This window comes from Chionomys nivalis, chromosome 3 (genome assembly GCF_950005125.1).
Source record: "Chionomys nivalis chromosome 3, mChiNiv1.1, whole genome shotgun sequence".
NCBI lineage: Eukaryota > Metazoa > Chordata > Mammalia > Rodentia > Cricetidae > Chionomys > Chionomys nivalis.
In genome coordinates this window covers 30,949,597-30,970,139 of record NC_080088.1, presented here as the reverse complement: position 1 = coordinate 30,970,139, position 20,543 = coordinate 30,949,597, and positions in this window count along the sequence as shown.

Below are 20,543 nucleotides of genomic sequence, written 5' to 3'. Positions count from 1 at the left end.
TAGCTATGCCAGTTTTGATGTAAAGGTGACCCATGGGAAACAAAGCTGGGTAGATCTTCTGGTTCTATATCCCCTGCAGGGCAAGTCAGTGCATAAAAATATGCAGAACTCATGATTTCTCTGTCAGAAGGCTAGAGCTGAAGTAGTACCCTGTTCACACATGGTGGTTCCTCCTGGAACTGATCCTGGTCACATGTCAAAGACAACAATCAACCCCTCTCTTCATCATCCTCCTTGCCCTCCCCCTTTCCCTTATCCCCCCCCTTCCTCCCTTATCAGACCTTCCTTTGCCCCTTTCTAGTCCGACCATTCTTTTCCTCTTCCTCTCTTCTCTCTTATTCCACTTCCTTCTGCTTCTTTCTATTTTGTAGATTTTACATAACTAGTTAAAAATAAATTTCACTTTTCTCTCAGTTTTCTGGAATATCTCTACACTAAAATAAATGTCCAGTAAAAAAAACAGCAAAAATCCAAAATGTGATTAAATGACCCCTTAGGTGAAAAACAAAACAAAACAAGAACTTGTTTATGTGGTAGATTCATTCATAGTCCTGTGGTAATGATACTGGACTGGGTTTGCAAGGTTCATACTTAGAAGAACATTTAACACACCAGAAAAAGAAGGTAGACCTTCAAAATCAATGCTGTGTTTTTAATATTTATTCAGGAAAGGAAACCCAGATTTGAATGGAAACTGTAGCTCTTTAGATTGAAGAAAGAAACTGAATTTGCTTTTTGCCTCCAATATTAACCTTTGGTCCTCTTTTGAACCATAGCCTTATAAATGAAGTTGAAAGAGTTTTACCCAGAAACTGGTCTAACTTGGGAGAAACACACTGAGTCAGGTGAGGGCAGAGCTTAGTCTTTTAAAATCCATGATCTACTGAAAGAAAAAAACAACCAAGTCAACAGGCTGGTTGAATCTTGCAAATTTGGGTCTGTAATCTCTCTGTCTCTCTCTGTCTCTTTCTCTGTCTCTGTCTCTCTCTCTGTCTCTCTTTCTCTCTTTGTCTCTTTCTGTGTGTCTCTCTCTTTCTCTCTCCCTCCCTTCCTCCCTCTTCCTCTCTTTCTCCCTCTACACCCCTACCTGCTACCTTTGTTTTGAATCCATTGAAATTAAATTTATTCTCACTGGCATTTTTTTTTCTCTCCACTTGTGAGAAAATTTAAATAGCAAGGTTTGCTAAACTTACAAATGGTCTTTACTAAAGAAAGATTCTATTTCTCATTTCTGTTATTAAGGAAAAAGTAAATCATCTCACACAGTGAACCAAAAGTGATGAATTTGGGAAAGGAATATAAGATAAGTGTGAGAGGGTGGGGGAGGGTAAGGGATAAGAGTAATAAGAACCCGTTGCTGCAGGGCAGTGGTGGCATATGTCTTTAATCCCAGCACTCGGGAGACAGAGGTAGACAGATCTCTTTGAGTTAGAGGACAGCCTGGTCTATGAGAACTAGTTTCCAGAGCAAACCAAAATAAATAAATAATTAATTAATTAATAAATAGAAACTGACACAGTAAGAGAAAAGAATATTAGAAAATAATATCTTGTTTTAAATTGATTTTTGTATTCACTCTGGATGAGTCATTAATAGTCAGACAAAATGATATTTTCCAATGAGGTGAAATTGTTGGTATTTGTCGAAGGGAGAAAAGAAGTTCTGGGACCCAAGTTGAAGAATTCTACACCACTGACAGGGAAAGAAGGACCTACACTGAGTCATTCAAAAGCCCACATTCAAACACAATTACAGCTGCTTGTTTTCAATTGTATTTTCTACTACCTTAACTAATTACTGGAAACTTTTACTTTTAGATTTTATTTTAATAGACACAAAATAATCACATATATTTATGGAATATAATGTGATATTTGCTATTTACATTATAGAGTAATCATTTCAAGCTGACTCAAAAATGTATCAGCATTGATAAATTTTTCTGAAAACATTTAAGTTATATGGCAATAAAAGAAATATAAAAAATTAAATACGCAATGAGTATTCTATGAATGAACTATAGAAAACTCCATATTATGCTAATAAACTAAGTGGACAAAGTTATAATTCACATGGAATTCTATGCCATTGCCTTATGTACTTTTGTAGTCTCTAATATGTTCTGTTATTCATATTTTTACATGAGGTATCAATATGCTAATGAAAATGAAGTAAACTGTAGCGACATAACTTCTGATAAGACTTAAACAAACTTACAAATTAACTACATGTTGTTAAATTCCTAGAAAGCTATCAGACTGTTAGAATGATGGTTTAAATTTAATATTTGAAGACCAAGTACAAAATCTATGGAGAGTTCTTAATCTCAATCAACTAATGTATTTGTAGAAGGAGAGAATGAATATGCAAATTTATATCCTTTAACATAATAAGCATTTGTTAATTGCTGTCAGAGAGAACTTTTTAAAGAAGATTAGAAATTTTCGTAGTTTTATGAATAAATGTCTCACAATTCAATTGGAGAAAAATAATGGTTTCAAGGGGGGAAAGGCTTACTTTTCAGAAGATGAATTAGGGAATTTATATCTCAAATCTGAAGGTATTGAATATAGGGAGGATTAAACAGTATAAGAAGATAGTAATAAAATATATCTCTTTCATAAGCAAATTATTTTCAAGACATATCTTCTAATGAAATTATAAGAAATCTATACCGCTAAATGAACCTCAGGATTTCAAGTAGCTAAGAACAAAATTAAACCTCTGCCAGGAGTTATCAAAGGAGAGAATGACAGAATCTTCAACAGAAATGGAGTGCTGAGAATCCCTCATACTTCACGATGTGATATAAACTTTCTTTTTTTAAGTGAAGAATTGAAGGTGATTTTTAACATAGAAAGGTATTTTTGGCAGGGAGACAGAGATGGAATTTTTTGACACAGTTCCAAATTTGTAAGCCTTCAGAGTGAAAAATTGTGTATCCCTAATGGGATCTCCAAAATGGAATGTACCATCTTTAAAAAAAATAATAGGGGCTGCTGTGTTTGTGGAACAACCAATATGTCACAAAGAATGGAGGTCAATGTGCTCCCAGGATAAAGGTTAAAGTGAGTTTGAAACTTGATTTTGGCAATAAAAGTGGCTCTTGGAACTTCCCATTCTTGTAAAGATCTCTTGACCTGTTGTACGTTTCAAAAATTCTCAGGTATTTCACTGTGGTCAAAGAAGAAACTACAATTGAGTCATTGGGGATAAGACAGGGAGAGGTAATATAAACTCCTTGAATCACCCAGCCTCTAAACTGTTCTAGGAAGACTGTCATAGAAGAAAGTCATAAAGGAATGTACAGTTTAGATTCATCTCTTGACAAAAGAGAATAAATTTTATGGTATTACGTCTATCTTTAATAAAAACATGGTGTATGAGTTATGAATCGGAGTCATCATTGATTGATAGAACCTTTATGCTAACATTCTCTTTTTCCTTCTACTTTGCTGTCTCATTATTTGGAACTCTTTTATCATATCATCAGTCCCTTAATATTTCTCCTACATATTTTCTTCTAGATTGTCATCTCTGTGTTTATACAAAGAGGGAGTTTGTATCCTAAAATACTAGTATTCCAGCTATCTTGATTCTTCTCTTAACAGACGTTTTTGCAGATTACCACTCCATAAACACTAGTGACCCAGACTACTCTAGCAATTTATATTTACTTTACTGCTGAGAATCTAGTCACCACCCAATCAGTCCTCAACACTGTTATGTTACCCAGTAGATCACAAGTTGGCCATAATGGGTGCTTTGTATCTGAAGTGTATCTATTTATTTCCATGATAGAGTCTTTGGTGACTTGAAGTTTCTCAACAGTTGATTAATAGTCTTCCAAAACCTGATGCATTATTTGAAACACAAACAAAGAGTCATCGTTTCTACATTGTCAGTCTTTTGTCCTATGCAATAATGTATTCAATTTTTCTTTACATTCCTTATGATATAATTTATGTTGGCTGATCATTGACTTATATCTTATGACTAGAAGAAAACAGATAAATATTTTTTTCTAGTAATAGATACCATGGAATACTAATATAAATCAAAATTAACTTTGAGCTTTTGTACCAAATAGTAAGAAGAGTTACAAATATATTTCTCAGATGTCTTGCAAATTTAACCACATTTTATAGCCTAGAAAGCTGTATTAAGGGAAAAAAGAAGAATGCATAATGAAGAAAGCCTTGTCATACAGACCAAGCTCGTTTTTACATGTGTATGATATGCTTTTGTGTTTATATGCATGCTCTTACGGGGCAGAGCAGTTGCACATGCTAGTGATTTGTGGTTGGTGCCAGGTGTCTTCCTTGATCATTCTTCCCTGATATATGGATGGGGTCTTTTTCTGAACTCAGATTCCCACTCCACCCTCACCCCACCATCCCTTAGGCTACTCTAGCTTGAAAACTTCCTCTGGATTCTGTATCTCTCCCACTTGTGTGCTGTTGTTAAATGAGATCCCATGCCTATCCAGGATGACTTTTGTCCTCATGCTTGATTGACACATGCACTATCTCTCTATCACATCCTAAGTTAATTTAAACAATAGCTTGACAGACAATAAATCATACTGGATAATAGGTACATAAGTTGGGTTTCTCTTAAAACAAATATTGGAGCCATGGTTTGGGTATAAGTAGCTTGTTTCAGAAGTTGTCTCAGGGAATTTGATGAGAATTTCAGATGCTTAGCAGTCAGATAGGAGGATAAAAGCAAATGCCTGTGGGATGGTTAATCTTGGCTGTCTTTTTGATAGATTTTTAGAATTAACTCAGGATGCAGATCTCAGGAATGGCTCTGAGTGACTCTCTAAACTTGGTTAATTCTCATAGAGAGAGGGACCCAAACTGTGCTTGGCACCATTCCATGAGCTAAGATACTGGGCTGCAAAGAGGGAAAATGGAGCAGAGTTTGAGCGTTCATCTCTCCCTGCATCTTGACTGAGCACCTGATGAGATGCAGCAGATGCCCCATGCTGCACACCATGCAAACCAAAGTAAACCTTCCAGCTTCAAGAGGATTTCTCAGATATTTTGTCCTAACAGCAAGTGTGACTAGACTATTATGGATACTATAGTATCCTACCAAAAATCTGATGACAGTCTAGGAGAACCATCAAAATGTTTTCCATGTTGTGAAGAAATGGGTATTGAATTCAGAATCTTCATTTAGTTGAAATTTCTTTCATAATAGTGATCCGGCAGATAGTAAGTACATTGTAATTTTCAGGTCATAGAATCTCATTCATAAACTTCACAACGGTGTTATTGCTACATGAAATTTCACTACAGTGAAAACATTTTTAAAAATCTGTCATGTCTGTGTTCCAGAAAATTTTATTTACAAAAACAAATGATAAACAGAGTAAACCTGAGAGCCCACAGCTCACTATCACTTGCTCTAGACCACCAATTTTATCTGATAAGTCAAAAATAATATTGCAGGAAGAGAATGCTCTCACTTGCAGAGAGATGCAGGAGCCAAAATGTGTAGGAAAATATCTATCTATATATAGCACATGTTTAGGAAAATAATAAAAATGAATATCAGTAAAGAATCCTACTTGAAGGAAATATAGCTAAAGGATTATAACAAATTTTTATAAATCAGAAGTGAAATAGTAGAATGTGTCAGAAGTATTTCAACTTGTTTTTTTAATGATAACTTTTCTGATTTAGAAAGAAAGATAAATATTTAAGCTTATTATGTCAAATACAAGGAATTGATATGTAGTGCCTTTGATATATAAAATGACACAAACAATATTTTCGAAAAGATGTTTCCAAAAACAAAATAAAACAAAGGAAGTAGGGTGTGACCTGCTTCCCTCTTGCATACTGTAGCATCTAACAAGACTGCACATTGTAGTTGATTTCCCTGGATTATTGCAGTCATAGTGTGTCCTTTCTTGCAAAAAATAAAAGTTCTGTAGCCTATAGCATGTTTATTGACTCATATAGTTTCTGCATTTTAGTCAAGACAAAGGGGAATTCAAGATAGGGGGAAAAACTTAAGATTCAATGACACTGCTTTATAAATCTAGAATTTCAAGAGCTAAGATTGTATAGAAAAAAATCTGATCTTATAAAACTTTTATTTGGAATCCAGGCTTCTAAATTTAGCAGCGTTGGCTAAGAAATTTGTTGAAGCTGTAATATTTTGAACTTATTTTTCATAGCACAGAGAATTTACAAAATATTACTTAAGAGGTAGAAGGTACACATATATTTTAGGTCAATGAAAAAAAGGAAAGTTCACAAGTAGTAATTTGGGGCCTATCAGGACACAGAGATCAACAGGTATTTTCATTTGTGAATTGTTAATTTGATTTTCAGTTAGATGGTACCTGAAGAATCTTGACTTCCAACTATATCTTTACTGGACATAATTTTAAAACAAATGAAAGATCAACCAACAACCTTTGAAGGTAATTGCATTCCCACTGTAGTTTTGTAAGCCTGTAATCGAGTTTGCTCATAAGCAATAGGATTATTGCCTCATAAAACAGCCCAGTAGTGCTGAGGTATTTTCCCAATTGTGTTGCTACGATACCTGCTAAAAAATGTGTGCAATAACTGGAAACATAAACATATAAATGTCTGAGTTCTTCTTTTCTGTTTCAAGAAATCATAGAAGTGACAATAAATGAGAGAGGTTACATGTAGTCAAAAATACAGAGATAAATAAAGGACATGTATCAACCATAAGAATTTATAGCTTAATATATATTATAGCATGGTTAAGGCATATAAAATATCTGTACTCATATTTAAAAATTCAAATTATAGCTCAAGACATTCAATGATGAATTATATTGAGACTACAAATGCTAAAACATTTAGTGACTGTATTTATTATGCAAGACTCAAAAGAAATAGTTCAGAGGATGACACCAGTTTTGAGGAACTCATCTTTCTATATGTCTTTAATTTTAATTTTTCTATGGATAATCAGGTATATACACACATACATTGTACAGGATGTAGGGAATATGTATTAGAATGTGTAAGGTGACAGCAAGTTCAGAACATTACAAATGATGAAGTTTTATATTTATAATATATATTTCTACTTAAGAAATTCTGCAATAATTTACTTGATTTACATATTGATATTTTATTTATTTGTTTACTTTTGTGTAGAGAATCATACCATGTCACACAAACATAGATGCATCTCCCTCACTATTTGTGCAAACATAAGGGATCAGTCATGTTTTGCAAAGCTGCTGTAACAAATTTTGACCTATTTGTCCTTCCTAAGATGCATCAGCCAGATATTCACAATTCTTAGGTGACTCCAAAATTGAAAGGTGATCCTGAGAAAAGCTGGTGTAATCAGTGTCGATACCTTGTTCTGGAAGAGCTAAAGTGCTGTGTGAGTGATTGTGTGAATTCATAGCTTCTCATAGAAAAGCAGCTAGACAAACACAAACTCTTAAGAATTTTCCAACCACATAAGAGATTTCAAAAAGAATCCCAAACTCTAGATGGCAATGGAGCACGGCCAGCATTTTGGTTTCAGCCATTAAAAGAAAATGTAGCTAATCTCTCTTTCCAGACCCTCACCTCAAGAAAGTATAATATAATTAATCTGATGTTTGTCCAGGTCCTGAAATAACTGTCTATTTGTACTGCTTAAATAAAATAACATGGGCTATGGAGTTCATAATAAACAGACATGTGGTTCTCACACGTGGGCCTAGAAAGAGTGAGATCAAGGTCCTGGTAGAAGCAATGACTGCTGAGGACCTGCTTCCTTGTACATGGCCACCTTGCCTGTGCATCCTCCCATGGGAGAAAGGATAGGAGTTTTGTGTTCTAGTATCTTATCTACATCCACCTGGGTCTTGATGACCTAATAACCTGAAACAAACTTATATCTTAATACCATCACATATATACACTTTATTCAGTGTATACATTTTGGAAGAACACAAATTCAGAGTCCGGTTTACAACAATTTGTTCTACAACTGAAAAGGATTGTGAAAAGGTGATGGAGGAAGGTCATTGGTTAAAAATAAAGAAACTGCTTGGCCCTCATAGGTTAGAACATAGGTGGGTGGAGTAAACAGAACAGAATGCTGGGAGGAAGAGGAAGTGAGCTCAGACGCCATGCTCCCCTCTCGCAGGCAGATGCAGGACAGCTGCTCTGAGAGACAGACGCCATGCTCTCCTCTCCAGAGCAGATGCGATGAAGCTCCAACCCAGGATGGACATAGGCTAGAATCTTCCCAGTAAGCGCACCTTGGGGTGCTACACACATGAATAGAAATGGGCCAAGCAGTGTTTAAAAGAATACAGTTTGTGTGTTGTTATTTTGGGGCATAAGCTAGCCAGGCGGCCCAGGATCTGGGGCGGCAGGAACGCAGCCCGCAGCTCCCACTTCAAAAAGAAGAATCATTTCATTCTGGGTAATATTCAGACTTAAACATATATCCATATGCATACACTTAACGTATGTGATTTCTGATTATCATAGTGGCAAATAGTCACAGTAAAGTTCAAACAAATAAGTTCAAAGGGGAATTTTATTAAAAGACAAATATGATTTTAAATGCATTCTTCTTCTTCTTACTGTCCCCCACATTTTCCAGAAGATGATGTTCTTACTGTAAGATCAGTTCTTACTATATGTATCAGGATGACAGTGAAGGCTGTGTGGGACACTGCAGCACATATCCTATACTATGACTCATTTCACTCATCCTAGAACTATCATCTGCATTGTTTCCTCCTTCTTCTTCCAGAACAAACAATGATTTCAAGCAAAAGACTTTATGTAAATGATGTTTCTCCCATGCTTGCCACTATGGATACAAAGCTCAATTTGATCCACCTTCAAGTTTTTAAAAACTTACATTTCTAGCACTGATTGCATAAATTCTGTATAATTCTTACAGTTTCCATTCTTTCATCCACACTGTGCATTCCTAATGTCCTGATTTTGAAGGAAACCTCAGATAATACAATAACCCACTACCACAGATACAAATGTATTACTTCATAATTACAAATGAATTCCAGAGAGGCCTGTTGTCTACAGAGTGACCAGAGTTTGGAGAGAAAAGTCATAAACTGAATTTGTTTTCATTTTATAGTACAATAGTGATATTTGCTTTAAAAGATCTTGTGAATTTGAAAGACTTGTGTCAGTCTGTCTGTCTGTGTGCATGAGTTGAGGGCATGGTGGTGCGGGGGAGACTAAAGAGAAACTAAAGGGCATGAAATTAGTGAATAGACTTAGTTTTTCTGGAGTTCATAACGATTTTAGTGTGGAGTGGATACTTTATTCTGGAAATCACAGCTCACTATAGACCTTTTCCATAGAAAGGCTCTTGTAAACACTAGAAGTTCTTTCTCAAACATTCAAACCATTTTCTTCTCTAATTTCTGTTGGCTTAGGTGAATGCCTTCTAGACATGAATGAATGAAGCACCCCTTAGTAATTTCCCAAATTGTTTGCCTTTATGTAGATCTATTAAATTTTATTTGATTTTTTCTCTAATATTTGAAATAAATGTCATTGTTTCTTTAGGCAAACCATTTTAGTCTGTTTTATAGTGGCAAATAAAACAATCCAAATGAGATGAACAATATCCTAATTGGGTTTGCTTTTTGTTGTTTTTTTACTTTTATTTTGTCAGCTTAATAAAAGTTAGATTTATTTGGGAAAAGGAATTTCAGTTGAGATAAATTACCCCATCAGATGTGTAGACAACTCTGTGGGCATTCTCTTGATTAATTTTTGATGTAGAAAAGCCCAGTCCTCTGTGGGTAGTGCTATTCATGAACAAGTGGCTTTGGCATGTATAAGAAAACAAATAGAAGCATTCCTCCATGGCTTCTGCATCAGTTCCTGCTTTTGGGTTCCTGTCCTGATTTCCTTTATGGTAGACCCGGATGTCAATATAAAATAGATAATTAAGTCTTTCCTTCACAGGTTGCTTTTGGGTTTGGTCTTAAACACAATAATAGAAAAACAACCAAAATAATAGCATTAACAGTAGCCTCATCATTGTATAATATATATTATGGGTATAGGGCTTTTACACTTAGTTCACATATTAAAACTCTATTCTAAAAACGTAATCTAAATACCCAATTTTCTTTCATAGAACGTTTCCTGCCATAAGCTACTATATTATATTTTCTTTCTTTGTTTCTTTCTTTCTTCCATCCATCCTTCTTTTTTTGTTGCCTTTGTTTGAGAGGAACTAGCTTTCACTGCTTCTTTTTTTCAAGGAGAGTTCTCAGTCTGACAGGTCAGAACCATGCTATTTTTCGGCATCATAAGAAATTTATTCTTTTTGACTCGCAGAATCCTAGGGATTCTTTTTCTCTGATAGCCATACATAGACAGCCCTGTCCCTGTGTAGGCCATTCAGTAGACATCATCTGCCCATTGCTTCTCTCTCAATAACCTTCTACTATAACCTTCGTCTCATCAACTCAGTGGCATAACCATATACTATTTGGTTTCTACATCCTTTCCCTGGTTAAAAACAACAACAAACAAACAAACAAAACTTTTGATTTGCCTACAGCTGTGTGCTATGTTTACTTTCGATGGTGGAATATTGACATGGGTGTCCTAAAGGCTTTATTGATATAAAAAAAGTGTGGAGCTGAGCGGCGGTGACACTTGCCTTTAATATCAGCACTCGGGGGAAGTCAGAGGCAGGCAGATATTTGTGAGTTTGAGGCCAGCATGCTCTACAAGAGCTAGTTTCAGGACAGGCTTCAAAGCTACAGAGAGACTCTTTCTCAAAAAAAAAAAAAAGCCAAAAAAAAAAATACCTTTGGCTTTGGAACTTTATGTACTTATACTTCTGTTTTAAAGTATTAATGACAATTTTATAAAACTCTGTATTGAATTTTGTTTAGAGAAGGAAACCACCGAAGGAATAATGGGGTTATGTATTTCCTTGCTGTTTAAGATAAGAGACCATATTACTATTGGAACAATATACTTTGCCTAGAGCTTGTAGAGATAAAGAAAATAGTGACAGTTGTAGGAACAAGTTAATAGATTTGGTATATTGAAATACTAAGGGATAGTCTAAACAGCCCCAAATTTTAAAAATAGTCACACATTCAGTGTTTATTTTTTCTATATACCACTATTAGATTTTTTTCAATTCAGGATCAGAATCTTTTTGATATTGTGGTCTTCCATCTTACAAAGACATGCATTTGACAACCTAACATGCCTGATAAGTTCCTACAATGTTTTACAACAAAAATATTGAAGATAAGTATTAAATATTGAGTATTGCATATTCTAAGAAATAAGGCTTAATTATGCTTCTCATCAACTGAACATCTCTGTAAAGGAAGCCTTGTGGCCAGACAGAAATTGGCACACTCCCATGAAAAGGACAGTGCAAAGGAAACATCTTAGGGACAATGTAGGAGGAGAGAATGTGGCTTAAAGCAGACAAAAACAAAGCACATACAGACAAAGCACTCTGTCATCTCACTATTTATAAGTTTTAAGAAGTGGGAAACAAAAGTCAATGTCTCTTGAGATATGTCTGCAAAAGCTTTGGTAACTCATTTGTAAAATGTTGTTCAATGTGCCCTGTTAATTGGAGGCCAACACATATCCAGGTAAATATTTAGTTGTATGTTATCAAGCATTTCACAGAGTAAATATCTAAATTCAAGTAGCCACATGGTTGTGGAATAAAGCGCACAGTTCGAGAAGTGGGATCTATGTCCTTTGAAAGGCATTGCTATCATCTGGTGAGAAATCAAATGGGAACTTTTAAGATTTGCTCAATTTTTTACTTCTTTGGGAAGTTTCTCCCTTAACTAGAACAATTTCCACTTGCTTACTTAATAAATGTGACCATCACTACCCCCTGCTCCTCTTTCTCTGCTTCCTCCTCCTCTTCTTCCTGCTCCTCTCTTCTTTACCTTTATTTCCGTCATGAATTCCATTTAGTTTCTAAAAATTATAACAAATCAGTCACTTCTCATTTGAGCTAAGGAATGCACCTTAAGAAGAAAACACTTTAAGTGGGCACTTAATGCTATGAACTTTCCTCTTAGCACTGCTTTCATAGTGTCCCATAGGTTTGAGTATGTTGAGTCTTCGTTTTCATTGAATTCAAGAAAGACTTTAATTTCTTTCTTTATTTCTTTCTTGATCCAGGTGTGGTTCAGTAGTTGACTGTCCAGTTTCCATGAGTTCATAGGCTTTCTGGGGATAGCATTGTTGTTGAATTCTAACTTTAATCCATGGTGATCTGATAAGACACAGGTGGTTACTGATATTTTTTTGTAACTGTGTAAGTTTGCTTTGTTACCAAGTATGTGGTCTATTTTCAAGAAGGTTCCATGAGCTGCAGAGAAGAAGGTATATTCTTTCCTATTTGGGTGGAATGTTCTATAGATGTCTGTTAAGTCCATTTGATTCATTACCTCCCTTAATCCTCTTATTTCTCTGTTAGGTTTCTGTCTGATTGACCTGTCCATTGGTGAGAGAGGAGTGTTGAAATCTCCTACTATTAGTGTGTGTGGTTTGATGACTGCCTTGAGTTTTAGTAACGTTTCTTTTACATAAGTGGGTGCTTTTATATTAGGGGCATACATATTCAGGATTGAGATTTCATCCTGGTGAATTGTTCCTGTTATGAGTAAAAAATGTCCATCTCCATCTCTTTTGATTGATTTTAGTTTGAAGTCAACTTTCTTAGAAATTAGTATGGCCACACCTGCTTGTTTCTTAGGTCCGTTTGCTTGATAAACCTTTTCCCAGCCCTTTACTCTGAGTAGATGTCTGTCTTTGTGGTTGAGGTGTGTTTCTTGTAAGCAGCAGAATGTTGGATCCTGTTTTCATATCCAATCTCTTAGCCTGTGCCTCTTCATAGGTGAGTTGAGTCCATTGATATTAAGTGATATTAATGACCAGTGGGGTTGTTTTCTTTCTTTCTTTCTTTCTTTCTTTCTTTCTTTCTTTCTTTCTTTCTTTCTTTCTTTCTTTCTTTCTTTCTTGTGGAGTAGACCTGGGTCTAGTACCCAGTACATAGATGGCTGCTCAAAACCGTCTTAATTCCACTTCCAAAGGATCTGTTGCTCTCTTCCTGATGACTATGGGCACAGGACATGCACATGGTGTATACCTACGCAAGAAGGCAAGACACTCATACGTATAACATAAATCTAAGAAGTTGTTTTAAAAAATTAAATAAAAAAATAAAACCACACAAGTGCCATTTTGATATGTACATTATAACATTTTCTTTTATAGACATCTGTTGATTTATTTCTAGTTATTACTATTTTAAATATATTTATGAGTATTTTCCATAAGTATGTCGGTACATAAATGACTATAAACCAGCATTTCAAAAGATATGAAATGATGTGATTAAGTAAAAAGTGACAGGAATTCCAAAACAGCAAGATGATGTAAACTGCTGTTGAGTTCAGTGAATGGTTTTTATTTTTTTTTTCATTTTTGTTGTTTTGTATTGTTGTTTTGTAACCCGGTCCTAGTAGGCAAAGAGAGCTTTTTAAAACAATCATTTTATAGGATTAAGAAGTTTGCTTTGGTGTTTCTACAGTTAATTTCAAATAGCATAGAATCTACTACTCCAGCTACTGATAAGTTCTGGGAAATAAGTGGATATTAATAAGATAGATCATCTAAGGTTGTGATTTTGTACATGCTGCATAACAGATAATTCAACAACAGAGGAATAGTGGGATAAAAGATTTCAAATGCAAATTGTTCTGTATTTCTCATTATTTTGAGCCCCAGTTTAATTTTATTTAACAGAAACACAAGGACAGATAAAAAAGAGCAAAGAATGTATTTTTAAAGAAATGTGTTTTCCCTAATTCATAAAATTTTAAAACCAAAAAAGAACAATTCAAGAGTATGCCAGAATTTTGAAGGCCATTTGAATTTTAACTTCTTAGCAATGATAATAGATGAAATGTTATTTTCCATTCCAAACCTTTTCCAGTATTTACTAAGATAGCTTTTACACTGAAAATTTGACTTACATAGGGAAATAAAACAGACAGCTCATAGTTCGTGACATTTTAAAAACCAGACACTCTATAGAAAAGTTTTATAATAATTTAAGTTTAACTAGTAATAAAATCATATTAATTTGAATATTTTAAGATAAGATGAAATTAAAATTTTCATTTTATTATGTATTTTAAGTTTAACATTCTTCCTCTGTGCATTTCAAAGAAAAAGAAACAATATATCAAACAACTAACTGTTCAACAAGCTCTTTCTTGTTTCTCTAATGGTAAAATACATATTATATTTACCTTGTAATGTATAGTTGTATAGTCTGAGAAATGGATCTGTGCTCATCATTAATTCACCACGAACCGTCTTCAGAAGATATAACGTATTTGCCAAGATGACTAATCCGTCTCCTACAGAAGTGTTTTAAGGTTCTTACAGGCTTTGCAAAGGAGTCTTTCTTCTCATGAGTTCAGAATCCTTTATTACTATTACCTCATTAATCTTCACAGCATCCTGGGAAAGAAGACAACAGGTATTATCACTGCTCTACACATGGAGCAACAAATAATAGGAAGGTCAACTGCTTTGTCTGGGCTTATAGTGAGGTAGTAGTGAAACTGAGCCCATGTAGATGTGCAAAGAGAGCTGAGTGTGTGCTGTAAGATCAGACTTTCAGTGCTCCCCTCACTGATGTTGGGAAAATCATCAAGAAGGTTATTAGGGTGCATACTCATCACTCATAAACACTTTTTAAAAAGATTAGGCAGAAATAGATTGGAAAAAACTAAAAATAATATAAAAATCAAATATATTTTGTCATCTTGCTTCCCAATGTGATTCAAACGAAAGCATGAAAATTCATTTGAAGAAAATTAATGAGCCGGGCGGTGGTGGCGCACGCCTTTAATCCCAGCACTTGGGAGGCAGAGGCAGGCGGATCTCTGTGAGTTCAAGACCAGCCTGGTCTACAAGAGCTAGTTCCAGGACAGGCTCCAAAACCACAGAGAAACCCTGTCTCGAAAAACAAAAAACAAAAAACAAAACAAAACAAAAAAATTCATTTGAAGAGTTCTGAGCTATTTAATAATATTTGATTATTTTTGGGTAGAGTTTGAGGTTTGATGACAGAATAATGATAATATGTTCAGAGTAAGTCCGGTTTATGTGGTACACTCTGATGTAGATGGATGAGCTAAACAGTGTTTGGAATTTATCGCAAAAGTTCCCTAGAAGAGAGAGATTCTAATCTCTGTGTCAGCATGAATTGGTGATTTCATAGCTGATTGGCCAGTGAAAGTGACTTTATTATGTCATGCTTTGCATTTTTTAATTTACATCTCGAAATTCTCCAAAAGAGGAAATACATTCTTCCTGACACGACTCTTGTGGAATAGGATTGTTTGCACATAGGTAATCTGAGTTCTCGAATTCAATTCCCACCATTCCTTTCCTAAGTTATAGAAAGACTGTCATAACAAGCCAAGTGGAGGGGAAGGTGGTGCTTCACTGGTGCAGAGCACACAGTGTACTTGCAAAGCACCCTAGCTTCTTGACCGTTTCACAGACACTTAGAACTCCATTGCCAGGGTAATGTGAAGCTTCTGCCGCCATGGGCACCTGCATCCGCATACCATAACCCTCCCACATATGCATAACTGAAACGTGGTAAAATAAGTACATTTTAAAATCCAAAAGTCTAACATCTGTAATTTATTTATTTGCATGCAATTTTTACTAGTGGAATTTTGAGTAATGGAGGCTAAAAATAACAATAATTTTATGTTCTTTTTCCAGGCAAAAGATTAAATCATTGTTTAAAAAAAATGTAATAAAACATGCTATTTTTTTCTGAAATGTTGTTTCTTGATTGGGATATGTGGATCTAAAAGCAGATTTTCTTGGGGAAAATGATAGAAAAGTTTACTTTTCTTTAAAATTTTTCTACATCAAAGCAAGGTGCTTGCATAAGGTTAATTCTACTGGAGTTGAATTTAGGTTGTCACAGGGGCTTACATAAAATGATTGCGTTTAATAAAGGAGAAGAAATGATGTAAAGAGAAAAGTCTGTTCCTTCATTTTCAGTTTCGCATGAGGATGTAGGCAGCTGTGACACAACTAATGAATCAGCTAGTTCCAAGACAGGCTCCAAAGCTTCATTATAAAGAGATGTATCTTAAGAAAGAAGCAGTCTCTTGGGTTTACACAACAGCCACACCCTCATACTGCTGTCACACTGCTGACTGAAGGCAATTCAGCTTACTGTTTTGGAAATCTTATACATTAAATCAACCTTAGTAAATTAAACTGTAATTAACTGGTGTTTATTTGGTGAAAAGACTTCTCCACGTTGCATGTTTATTTGGTGAAAAGACTTCTCCATGTTGCATATGATTTCCAAGAACTTAGATTTTTGAAGAACTCATTCAAAGGGGCTCTACTACTACCAGATAGCTTCTCAATTTTATCACCATAATTTTATTTCAGATTTTACAATGTGTCTTAACTTTAATATAATTTCTAAATATGTGCCAGTACTATATTGTATTTCAAAAGTAATTATTAAAAAAATTAAATTGCTTTATTAATAAGAAACTGCGATGGACCATTAGGTAGAATATATTTTCAGTAAGTTTACTTTGACTAGAAACAATGATATGGATTAGGTTTATAATGTGTTTTGAATGGGGATTTATTGCAGAAGTGTTATAGTGCAGAGAGATCTGGTTATCCTGCTTCAGCATGAATTGGTAACTTTTGTAGCTGAGCAGTCAATGATAGTACTTCCTGGAAATGTAGGAATTTAAATGACATTATCTGTGCATTTGAATCATCTTATTGTCATGTGTTGGTACAGAGAGAATGCTTTCTTCTCCCATATTTGTCTTTTTCAAGTTAATTGTGCATGCTGCCCTACCTCCTAGTCCCATTTTGATCCTGTTTCATCATTTTGAATCAGGAGAGCTCTGCCAAGTGGCTGAAGTTGGCATAGAGGGGGAAATGCCAAGTTCCTGTCTCTTTCTGTAGCCAAGAACAGGAGATTCTACTGTGGCTTCAAAATTAAATTTACCTATTAATTAACCCTTCATAAATGTGTTTTTTTCTGATAATTGGGATGCTGAAAGTTCCACATCTATTCTTTATATCCTTTGGCAACAAAAAGTTCCTAAGATTTAACGTCTTGTCAGTCTTGTGTTTGCCAAGATGTTTTTCTCACAAGGCAGCTGAGATGATTCAATGGTGAGGAGGTAGAAGGGAGAGCAAACAGCCTAAAGATAACTAAATCTGGCATGAAAACAGAATCCTCCAGAAAACTAAGTCTAGTTAGAATGACCTTACCAATGTTCTTCTACTTTTCTTTAGAGTTTATAAGTTGCAGAATTCTTTTCTTCTTTTCTTCCTATATTACTATAATGAAATACTAAAGACTGAGTGACTTAAAACTAGCCAAAATTTCTCAGAGTTCCAGAGGAGTCAACATAACCAGTTGGTGTACTAATATTTACCTCCTACAGGCTAGCTCTATTATAAAATCATGGGAGCTTAGGATTGTAATATAGAACTTTGAAAGGGCATAATTCATTCTATAGTATTTTTTATTTTTGTTAGCATTAATTTTATTGGTATATTAATTGTACAATGGAAGATAAATGTGTTTCTATACTTGTGCATACTACAATTTGATCGTTCCTCTGTTGCTTTTCCTTAGCTTTCTCCCTCTTATAGCTTTTCCCTTTGCACATCCCTAATTATACCTCTTTAATTTTCATGTTCTTTATTTAATCCTTCTTCTTAGTTGCCCATTTGAGAGAATATGAGAAACACCTGTTTTGTTTTGTTCTGAGTCTAGATTATTTCACTTAAGACAATTATTTCCATGTCCATCCATGTTTTCTGCATCTGCTCTTCACCTACACTAAGATGAACTTTGCCTTAAATCAGTGAGAGATCGTAACAACTGGAGTTGTAACATGCCTAAGTGTAAAATCAGAATGATTATTTGGTTACACCCCAGCTTCATCACCATTTTTCACTAGTCATGTTGTCTAAGGCTTAGTCTTCTCACCTGCAAACTGAGATAATAATATTGCTACAGATATATTTGACTACTGCAGTTATTGCATTTATAATTAGGACTCTCTGAAAACTCAGAGCTTTAATAATTTGCTATAACGTTCCATTTCTCATTTTTGTAGATCATGTTCATATCAGCATTGTTCATAATAATTTAAAGTGGAAATAACAAAATGTCTTTGAACTGTATAAAAAAAGTCTTGCATATGACAGAATACTACTTAGCCACAAAAATGAATGAAAGTACTGACACACATTTCAATATTAATGAGCATTGAAAAAACTCATACTTGTGGAGGGGGAACTATGTTGCAACAAGATCTTATGTTGCATAATTCTGCCATTTCAAACACCCTGAAAAAAAAACCTATGCAGAAACTAGACTAGTGGTTTCCAGGGGCAAAGGAAGAGGAAAAATTGGAGCAATTGCTACTGAGCATAAGGTTTCTTTGTGAAGAAAATATTCTGAATTAGATAGTAGTAAAGTTGCACAGCTTGAAATTGAACGTTAGTAAAGGACAATTTTGTGTGTTATTTAAATTATATTTTAATAAGGCTATTATTTTTCAAAAGAGATAACAGTGATCTAGAAGTAACTAATCTAATCATTTGCCTTTCACATTTTTTATCATGAAGATTCAGTTATAGTTTAAGACAACTCCCTAAGGTAAATAGTTTAAAGTGATTGTATCTCGAGTTTAAGTACATTAACCATACTTAAATCAAAGGTCCTAACAGAAAACATAAACATTCTATAGGCAGCCTTCAATACCAGCTCCTGTGATTAGTAGGATTTTTAAACAAAGTAAAGGTTTCTTTTATCCTCAGATATAAGCATGTAACCAATTATATTATTTGGCAGAAGAAAACATATCTACATGTCTGTCTTCATGAATATGTGTGGTGGTTATACAGAGTAGTCTAACAAAATAAAAGTATTTCAATCAAAGACATGAAATCTGGTCTTCCACTCATTAAATCCTTTGAATATACACAAATTTCTCAGTGTTCCATATGATAATTACTGATACCTGTCTCATAATCTCTGAATGACATAAAGACCTAAGGAAACATTTGACTGAAACTATAAATCTAACCAAGAACCCAAACATGAAAATTCACAGGTCCTAAGAGTGAACCTATTACTCTTATTTTAATCAAATAACTTAATACCAAACTTCCCTTTAGTTTGCATCTCTCCACTTATAGTTTAGTATAGCTCACTGACCGGCATCAGAGAAGTCTTTGTTCATTAGATGGTGACTAACTCAGAATTACGAACTTTGCAATTGGCCAAAGTCCACAGAATAAGTGTCAGCAGAGTGCTAAACCATGAATAGAATATCTATACCACATCCTGTCCTCAAATTTAGGAACAATTATGGAAGAGGGGGTACAAAGATTATAAGAGCAAGAGGTGAAAGGGGACTGCTGCCCCCATAAACTCTCAGCAGATGGATTTCCTGGATAATATCAAGTTAGTTGATGGTGTAAGTATGGAGTAGGAAGAGGGGTTCTTGTGTCATGCCTCCATGATACACACCTAAGAAGCTATGGATGGCTTTGACTTCTGGAGAAGTAAGATTCAGAATTTTATTGTTTTGTTTTAAAGTTGTAGCTATTGGTAGATTAACCATGCTCAAGTGAATGTCCCCCTTTCTAAGCATAGATGAATTATACATGGACAGTCATTTTCTACAGAACTTAATAGTCACTTGCACTATGACATTCATTCCTCCCATTGACAATGCAGTAGAGAACAAGCAAAACTAGTTTCTTAATATTTTGGAGTTCTCAGTGCCAAAGAAAGAAAACACAGTTAATATACAATAGCATTACCCAAAGGAGATGGCTTGCCTTAGTTCTTGAATATATAACTGCTTCAGATTAAGTGATCAGAGGATTTGCTTTTAAAACATTAGTAGTAAAATTTAACTAAATCTGTAAATACTAAGCAATTGTAACATTCAATATAGAATATAATGTCCTTATCTTAAGTAAGATACATTTATTCTACCTCCAGTTTCAATTATATCCATATTTTGGAGTCAATATATCCCAAACTCTTAATTCATTCCAGTATCCACATTAACATTCCAAAAGTCCAGATTTATCTACAAACCTTCTAAATCATCCTAGCCCTTCATATGTGCAAAATACAGTAGTGGTCAGACATAAAATAGATATCACTAATCACAAGCAGAAAACTATAAAAGAAGGAAAGAGTAATAGGACCCACATGAATCCAAAACAGCAAAGCCAATTAATTCCCTTCAATCTTCATGCTCAAAAGAAATCTGTTTGGTTTGGTTTGCTGCCCTACAGGCTCACCAAGATCATACCACTATTCCACTCCCCTTTAAAATGTCATGACACTGTTCTTTGTGAGGATATTGCTTTTGACACTGTGGAGGGAAGTGCCTTGTCCCCTGGGTGGGTGGTAAGCCTGCACTGTAA